This window comes from Mesoplodon bidens (assembly GCF_964165515.1).
Source record: "Mesoplodon bidens genome assembly, contig: HAP1_SCAFFOLD_81, whole genome shotgun sequence".
Lineage (NCBI taxonomy): Eukaryota > Metazoa > Chordata > Mammalia > Artiodactyla > Ziphiidae > Mesoplodon > Mesoplodon bidens.
Window position 1 is genome coordinate 1,821,878 of NW_027672552.1, and position 10,064 is coordinate 1,831,941.

Here is a 10,064-nt window from a genome sequence, read left to right on the forward strand (position 1 = left end):
AAAGACAATTTGCTTTGATTTATTCAGTGGGTTCTTCCAAAAAGTTAATACCAAGAATTATTGCTTGTTGAATTGGAGTTACAAATTCTTTCAGGGTTACTTAGTATTTTCTTTAATATGAGTATCAAGGAAGGTAAAGCAAATTTACATATTTTTTAGGAAATACAGGCACATACTCCTAAAACAAGAAACACGATGTTTTTATAGACTTTATTTTTTAGAAATGTTTTAATTTTACAGAAAAATTGAGAAGATAGTATAAAGTGTTTCCATATACACTATACCCATTTCCCTCTATGATGATCCACTTCTATTAGTATGTTACATTGTTACAATCAATTAAAAAATATTGATACATTATCATTTATTATAGCCCATCCATTAGTCCAGTTCCTTAGTTTTTACCTAATGTCCTTTTTCTATTCCAGGATTTCATCCAAAACATCACATTACCTTTAGTTGCCATGTTTCCTTAGGCTCCTCTTGGGTTTGATAGCTTCTCATATTTTCCTTGGATGATCTTGACAATTTTGAGTAGTTAGTTTTTTGTAGGATACCCACTACTAGAATTTGTTTGATGCATTTTTCATGATAATATTGGGATTATGTGTTTTGGGGAGGAAGACCACAGAGTAGAAGGGTCGTTCTGTCAGATCACATCAAGTGTACAAAGTATCAATATGCATTATGAATGCTGAGGTCGACCTTGATCACCAGGCTGAGGTAGTGTTTTTCAGGTTTCTCCATCGTAAGATTACTGTTTTCCCATTTTCATGCTGTACTTTTTGGAAGGAAGTCAATATGCTCAGCCCACAACTAAGGAATAGGGAGTTATGCTTCAGATGGAGTACTACATAAACTATTTGGAATTCCTTTGCACTGGAGATTTATCTATTCTCCTGCATTTATTTATGTATCCAATTATTTATTTATATCAGAAGAACTCATGGATTTTTATTTTATACTTTGGGTTATAATCTAATTCTACTTTAGTTACTTTGTTCCTCAAATTGCTCTAGTCCTGACCCTTGTGAACTCTTTTCAGTTGGCTCTTGTGCCACTCTGAGGTATCCCCATCCTGTATTTTTTTTTTTTGGAACTTCCTTCCTTTCTGACACTATAAGATGGTCTTGTCTATAAATCTTGTATATTTACTGCCCTAGTCCTAGAATCAGCTATTTCTTCAAGGATAACTAGGTCTTTTTAGTGGAGAACGGTATTAGCCAGCAGGATCTGGGTGTAGGGTGTGCTAATTGCTGCTCGGATGTCATTGCTTCTAGATCTTCTCAGCTGACAGAGCAAAGAGATAATATGTGTGTACATGACCCATGTATAGGCACATATCTATAAGTATCTCTCTACATAACCATGTGTATTAAGGTAATATGAAGCAATATTAAGCTAAACATGAACGTATATTGATGTTTCCAACTTTAATCTGTTACCACATAGATCATCTTAGCCTCATCTCTTGCTTATCTTTAAATTTCAACTCCAGCAAAACACTTGGCTTTTAGAAGTATGAAAATCAAATTGTAGCAACTTTGGGAAGCCACATCATCTAGCAGAATAATTCTTAAAGGGCAAGGTGTATATCATCAAATTTTAACTTACAGTCAGCAGTACTTTTTAACATCAGTAGGCCTCCAGACCTCTGCTTCCAAGAAGATGAAGTAGCCCATTTCTCCCAGGTTCTCGCACTTAAAACTAAAACCCTGAACATAACAACAAACAAACATAGGAAGACGCTGAAAGGTGGAAATGAGAAGGCAGACTTAACTAGGGACTTTGGGACTTGAGGAATAACATGGTGATGAGTCCCCTGTGTTTCCTGTTGCTTCCCATACATCCTGGAGAGGGTATTACAGGAACCCCCAATCAATAACCACCAACAGAACAACAGACAAAAAAGCTTCCGAAAAAAACACAAAACCCTGTTCCCCCTAGCCAAAGTATGAGGAAAGGGGTTGCTAAAGACAGAAGACCATTTGGGCAATAATATACACACTACTCGAGCCAAGTGCCAGTGGAATATACACACTACTCGAGCCAAGTGCCAGTGGAATATTGCACCCATCCCCTATGTCCTGTCGTTTCAGTTGGGCCAAGGTAGGATTTGATCTTCCACACCACCCCACTCCTGCCCTCCAGAAGAGCCAGCGCTCTGATTCCCCACCAGGGTTGTTTCAGTGTGGTCCAGTGGTGAGCTGAGCCTCCACCCCTTTCCATTAGCAAACAGACTTTAAAAGGTGGTGCCTGGGCTTCCCTGGTGGCGCAGTGTTTTAGAATCTGCCTGCCAATGCAGAGGACACAGGTTCGAGCCCTGGTCTGGAAAGATCCCACATGCCACGGAGCAGCTGAGCCCATGAGCCACAGCCACTGAGCCTGCGCTCCGCAAGAAGAGAGGCCGCAACAGTGAGAGGCCCGCACACCATGATGAAGAGTGGCACGCGCTCACCGCAACGAGAGAAAGCCCTTGCACAGAAATGAAGACCCAACACAGCCAAATAAATAAATAAATTTACTTATTAAAAAAAAAAAAGGGGGTGCCTGACAGGCTTGTAAACACTGGGCTGCCCTCACACAGTCGTGGGGTCCAATGGTGGGACATAGCGTCCATCTCTCCCTGACATCAATAAGAATAGGATGTTACAGGTTGGAGGGAGTAGGCACCCCACTAACCCCCAACACATGATGTCAGTGAGACCCAGTGGGGTGCTGAATCCCCATAACCATCCTGAGGCAGGGCTAGTTGGCAGTTCTCTTCCTCTTACCTTGGTGTCAGTGGGGCCAGCACGTAGCTGAACCTCTACCCACACCCGGCATCAACAAGAAGGAATGAAGTGGGAGGAAGGACAGCAAACACTTCACTTCTCCCCTCCCCTATGTCAAGAAATCTACTGGGGAGGGCTTCCCTGGTGGCGCGGTGGTTGAGAGTCCGCCTGCCGATGCGGGGGACGCGGGTTCGTGCCCCGGTTCGGGAGGATCCCACATGCCGCGGAGCGGCTGGGCCCGTGAGCCATGGCCGCTGAGCCTGCGCGTCCGCAGCCTGTGCTCCGCAGTGGGAGAGGCCACAACAGTGAGAGGCCCGCGTACTGCCAAAAAAAAAAAAAAAAAAAAAAGAAATCTACTGGGGAGATGAACTTCCACTCCTACTAAAAGGCAACACAATGATACTAATGTTCCCACTTTTGGGGGGAAGGTGTCAGAAGGGCCAGTAGGATAGCTGCACTTCTACTTGATCTGTCTGCAGTGAGACAATGTAAGTGCCCACTTTTGCTGGGGTATCGTCAGTAGGGCCCAATGGAAATCTCTACATAACCCCCCAGTCCTCATACTACACCTCAAATAGGATGATTTCCTTCTAAAAAGTAATAATAAAATTAAATGGGTTACAGAGTCATATAATAACTCACAATGTTTAGAATACAATGGAAAAATACTTATGACACCAAGAACCAGGAAATCACAGAATAAATGAGAAAAGACAATAAACATACACCAACACTGAGATAAAACATCTATTGAAATGATCAGACAAGGATTTTAAATAAGCTGTCACATAAATGCTTCAATTAGCAATTATGTGTTCCTTGACAGAAATGGGAAAAATAGAAAATGTAAACAAAGAACTAGAAGCTATAACAATAAAATGAGAACAGTAGAACTAAAAAATACAACAATCAAAAAACTTTGCTCAAAAAAAAAAAAACAAAACTTTGCTCAAGAGTAGACTGGAGATTACAAAGCATAGAATCATGAACTTAGAAGAGATCAATACAATGTACCAAATGTACAGAGAAAAATAGACTGAGGGGTAAAGATGGGAGAAAGAACAGGATCTCAAGAACCTGTAAACAGTAACAAAAGCACTAACATTCATATCATCAAAGTTCCAGAATGAAAACAGAGGGCAAGTAGGACTGACAAAGTATTCAAAGAAATCATGGCTAAAAAGTTCCCAATTTTTTAGAACACATAAACACAAATTCAAGAATCTGAACAAACCCAAAGAGGAAAAACGCAAAGATATCCTTGCCAAGACGCGTTACAACGAAACTTCTGAAAAGTAGAGACAAAAAAAATCTCGAAAGTGGACAGGAAGAAACGATGCATTACTTATTGAGAAACACCAATTCCAATGACAGCATATTTCTTGTCTAAAACTTTTTGAAATAATGCAACATAGCTTTCACCATCCATGAATTTCTTGAATCATATTTATGTTTCTAAACTATTTCTTGTATCAGGTGTTCACTTTGTACTAAGTTCATTGTCCTAAAATGGCACATACCAAAGTATCAAGAGGTTCCCTTATTCCTGATAAGCTGTGATTGGATGAAGAAGACCTTGTTACCCTGCCTGTCTGATTTTTATTATAATCAGATGTTAATCTGTACCAGTCTCCATATTCAAAATTCACCTTCAAAATTATATGTTATTTACATGATGGTTGTCTTTATTTCATTTAGCTAGTATCATGACCTTATAAATGCAGTTTTGGTCATTTTCTACTAAAACCTCATATTTATCTGTGTGGAAAAACATCTCCTACTTGTTTGCCCTCTTATAAACTCTTCCTGTAATTTAATCCTCATGAGCTTTATTTCCCCTAATTGTAATTACTTAATATTTTGTAAAACATTTAAGAGATCACTGGTATGCTCTTTTTTTCAATCATCTATACATTTAAACAGTGTGTTGCAATAAGAAATAGTACTGGTAATCAGAAGACCAGAGTCCTAGTTTTACCCGTAAAAATGAACTATATGTGCATTTAAATAAGTTTTATATAAGGTTATATAAGGTTTATTCTGATTCTAAAATTGTTATGATTATTTAGAAAAGTATGTTTGAAATATGGCATTATTCAAAACCAATAGAGGTTTGAAATCTATTAAAAATCTACAAAGAATTCAACTATTTCACCTTTTTCCCTGATTTGATATTAAACTGTAATCCTTCATCTTTCACTTAACAGCATGCTGTAGCTGCTGTTGACACAAAGACAAAATATAATGTCTAAATATTGTGTACTTGTTTTTTAAAAGAATACTTTTGTTTAAAATTGTCTTTTACATAGATTTTTGATTCCCTTTTCACAACTTTTCCATTCCCCATGCTACTGCAATCAATCACTCATGATAGAAAATTATTCTCTTTTCTGTTTGCTAAAGCTCTTTTTAAAATACCAAGTTTCAAATGATCATCAATTCAAGAAACTTTGGGAAATGAACCTCATCATTTTCAGAATGAATATTTTGTTTCACTGGCTACCAGGACACCATCCTCTCCTAGATTTCTCCCCTCCTCACTCACCATTCCTTGGCAGTCTCCCTTGGTGATGCCTCCCATCCCTCAATGTCTTTTAGAATGCCCTAAGGCTCATTCCTGGCCCCCTTCACTCTCCATCTACCTTAACTACTCATGAGTTTTAATCTAGTCCCATTACTTGAATGGGAAGATGACTTATGATTCCCCAATTCGTACTTCTAGCCCTAAGCACTCACCTAACCTCCAGACTCCTAATTCCAATTTCCCACTAAATATCTCCAATCTATGCATAATAGACATTTCAAACTTAGCAAATAAAACTAAATATTTTGCTTTGATCCATCCATTGCACTCCCGTTTTTCCTGGCTCCATAACTCATCCAGTTGCTCAGGCCAAAAATGTTAGATTCATCCTTGAACTCTCACTTTCCCACAATTCCTGTGTCCAGTCCATCAGAAATTCTTGCCAGTCTAACTTGAAAATACATCCTGAATCCACCTACCTCTCACCTTACTCTTGCCGTCTTTACTTACTCCAAGCCATCATTGCTTGCCTCATCTAATGCAATAGGCAGCCTCTTCCACAACCTCCTTGCTTCCTCCCCTCTTGCCCCAATCCTTATAGTCTATAACCAATACAATAGCCAGAATAATCACACAAAAAAACATGAATCATATCACATTATTTCCCAAAACCTGTTCCCATCACTTTAGAATAAAAATTAAACTTTTTACCTGTCCCACATGCTTTATTCAGTATTTCTTCTGCCCTACTCTCCAAGCTCGTTTACTACTACTCTTCTCTCACACACACATCCAGATTTTCTTTCTGCAGTGGCTTTCCCAACATCAGGGCCTTTGCACTTGCTATTCCCTAAAACCTGGAAGATTTAAAAAATCTGTAAGATTCCTCCAAGCAAGATCTTAGAAGGTATTTACATTTCATTTTGTAGAGACATTTGGTAGAAGACATTTTTGCAAAAGATAGATACATTTTACTTTGGCGGCTATTCACACATCTGGCAATTTCCAAGTTGGTTAAATAACAAATGTGAATTGATGAAGCTAAAATAAAAGAACTGTAGTTGGTGAGACCTATGTGTTTTAAACCGTGAACTTTGAGGAATTGTAGACATGCAAACTCCACCATGGTTTCAGTGTTAATGTGTGAGAATTAGCTAAGGTATTTTCCAAATACTCATTACTCTCTAAAGAGCTTCTGAGCAGGAAATCAGAACAGGGCCTGTGGACCTGAATTTTATCTAGTACCACAGTTGATTCTGTTGCAGGTGGTTTTCAGTCAGCCCTTTGAGAGACACCAAGCTGGGGTATTTGCCCAGATATGATTACCAATGGTCATGCAAGTCACCAATGAGATACAATCGAGAATCAACAAATGACTGAAAAGAGTGACAAAAGAAGAAGAGGATCCAGTAAGGATCAGTAGAGACGCTATCCCAAGCACTCTTGGCTAGGAGTTTTACACATCCATTCATATAAATGGATGATAGTTAACAGCCAAATGGCACTGCACATTTTTTTAAGTTGCTGAGTATTAAAGTGTATGGCTAAGCATCATAAGTTTTGTTAAATTATATTTTGGTTGCTATAAAATTAGGTGTACATTGTGTGTCATAGATGTAGGGATACAGATGTGTAAATATATGTCATTGTTTCAGTTCTTCAGCTGCTACTTCATAATGTCTTTGCAACTTCTAAATGAAGGGCCTCTTCAAATATTGTTTAGAAAGGAAAGATACCTGTTCATCCCTGTCCACCTCCCTTTCTTCATCCCCTTCCTTGTCCCTTCCCTTTTTTTTATATCTTTATTGGAGTATAACTGCTTTATAGTGTTGTGATCCCTTCCCTTCTTGAACAAATTAGTCCATTAAGTGAGGTAAAATAACCCTTTGTCAGCATGGGGGAGGTGGGCATTCAAGGAACCAAATGACTTGGCATTGGGTCTCAGAGTCTGAGGAAGGGGAGAGGATGTCTGCATAAGGGAGCCTGGAGTTGACTGCTGAAGTCTGATTCGTGTGAAAGGGCATCCACATGAGGAAGTGGCCTTGGCAACCACTGTGTACAGATTGTCCTAACCCGTGCCAGGTGGAGAAAATGTGTGGATGGGAAAGTGGCAGCTACAAGAATTTACTTAAATACAGGAAGATTGATCAAATAATTAAGGATATTAAGAATATGGTAATCAGTGTTATTTTAATATCTGTGGAGGGAGTTAAAATATGAAAAGGGCAAAAACTAGAATGAAAGGGTGTTGAAAGGGAATGGAGGATGTTAATGTGAACACATGATTTTCAATATAGAGACATTATAGAAAAAACATAGACTCTATGTATGCATATGTTTATGAATGTGTTTGTGAATATGTGTAAATGGTTATGAATATGTGTTTTCATATGTGTGTATGTATATATGTACATAAATCCCCTAGCTCTGCCTATTGAGAGTACCTGGGACCACTGCTTCCCAAGAGCAATGAATACACCTAGTGTCCAGATCTTGGTTTCTAAATACAGCTCTCCAACTGAAGGAACTAAAGGTCTTTGGAGAAATGGCTGATTCTAGAACCGCTACAGGGAAAATATAAGATGACCCTAGAACATATTATTGTTTCAAGAAGTAAGGGATCAGCCATAAAAAGAAGCGAAATTGAGTTATTTGTAGTGAGGTGGATGGACCTAGAGTCTGTCATACAGAGTGAAGTAAGTCAGAAAGAGAAAGACAAATACCGTATGCTAACACATATATATGGAATCTAAAAAAAAAAAAATGTCATGAAGAACCTAGGGGTAAGACGGGAATAAAGACACAGACCTACTAGAGAATGGACTTAAGGATATGGGGAGGGGGAAGGATAAGCTGTGACAAAGTGAGAGAGTGGCATGGACATATATACACTAGCAAACGTAAAATAGATAGCTAGTGGGAAGCAGCCGCATAGCACAGGGAGATCAGTTTGGTGCTTTGTGACCTAGAGGGGTGGGATTGGGATGGTGGGAAGGAGAGCGATGCAAGATGGAAGAGATATGAGGATACATGTATAACTGATTCACTTTGTTATAAAGCAGAAACTAACACACCATTGTAAAACAAGTATACTCCAATAAAGATGTTAAAAAAAAAAGAAGGGAGTTATCACAGAATAATTGGGAAACATCAAAGGATATAGAAGCCAAACTGAAGGGGTTTCCACTGGACAAATCTTGAACAATCTCAGCCTCAAAATAAATAATGGCAGAAATGTATTATACTCAATTGAATAAAATAGGAGTCTATGAGTTCATACTGATTTAAATACTTAAATTGAGTAAATTATGTTTGATGAGGAACAGGATATTTACATAATTACAAAGTGCCTTACCACAAAAATTATTAATAATGAAGGAGAAAAAAATAACTTTACAATGGAGAAGACTGGGTGATACACCTTAATCAAATGAGTCACATGATATTCCAGTAAGGTTACAGGTTAAAAGTTTGCCAAAATTGTTTGATAGGAAGCAGTGAGAAGAACAGAGCTTCACCACTGTGTTATTCCTGCCAACTACACATATCCTGAATAATCATGAGACAAATACAAACAGCTAAATCCTACAAAATAACTGATCCATATTCTTTAAAACTTTCTAGTTCATGAGATTCAAGGGAAGCCTGAGAAAATTTTCCAGATTAAAAAACTAAAGAGACAGGACAACTAGATGCAACATGTGACACTGGGCTGATCCTTTTATTATGAAGGACATGATGGGGATAATTGACAAAACTTGAAAGGGGTCTGAGGATTAGTAGCTCTGTGGTCATGTGTCAGTGTTAATTTCCTTATTTTCATGATTATATTTGGATATGTGTTTGTAGGAAATACTAGAGGATTTGGGGGAGACATTGCATTGTGTTAGCAACTACTCTCAAATGGTTTGGGAAATAAATTATTTTTATTGTCATTTCAATCTTTCTTTAATTTTCGAGATTGTTAAAAGAAGGCAAAAAAAAGAGGAGTAACCCTCCTTTTCCTGGCGACTGCCATAGTTAAAAGCTCAGTTTACAATGGTGGTCAGTTTTTCAGTCTATTTGTGCTAATTTCTGTTACTAACAACATAGCATCTTATTTTCTATTTGAGGTTTTTGGATTTTTCCGAATTATGCTTTTGCTTTTTATTCTATCAAATGTCTATGAATTTGATAAAGTCCTCGGTATTAACACAAAATCAGTAAGATTCATAAAAATAAAAATAAGTTCTTGGAGAAATTTATAAATTTCTACCTGCATTCAAATTGGAGTAAGTTGGCAAGAAATTTATAAGGGGAAAATACTATAAGGAGCACTCCCATTCAGAAACTCAAAATGGTTGCACGTGTTTATCTTGTAAGAGGTCTGTGATGAAACAGCAGGATGAAGGCTATATGTCCAAACTTAAATGCAATCTTTTAAATCGCCTTTCGTGTCAGGCCATGTAAGAACTGGGCAATTCAAGAAGTAAATTAGAACAATTCTTATTTTCAATAATTTCTTAGGTCAACACTTAGAATAATGAAAGACTTATCTTTAACTCCAAGAAATCTGGACAGTTATTAAAGCAAATGTGTTGTCCTACTGGCCTACACCTGGTTACAAACAGCAGTACGACTTCAGAAAACCCTGGACACTGAGTGGGCTTTCTAACTATAGCTTTTTCTTTCTATGAAGGTGTTTTACAAGAATGCTATCTTTTGTGAAAATGTGGCCTTTAGAAAGGGTACACTAAGGTCTGTGACTTTTAGACCTAGAAAAGATT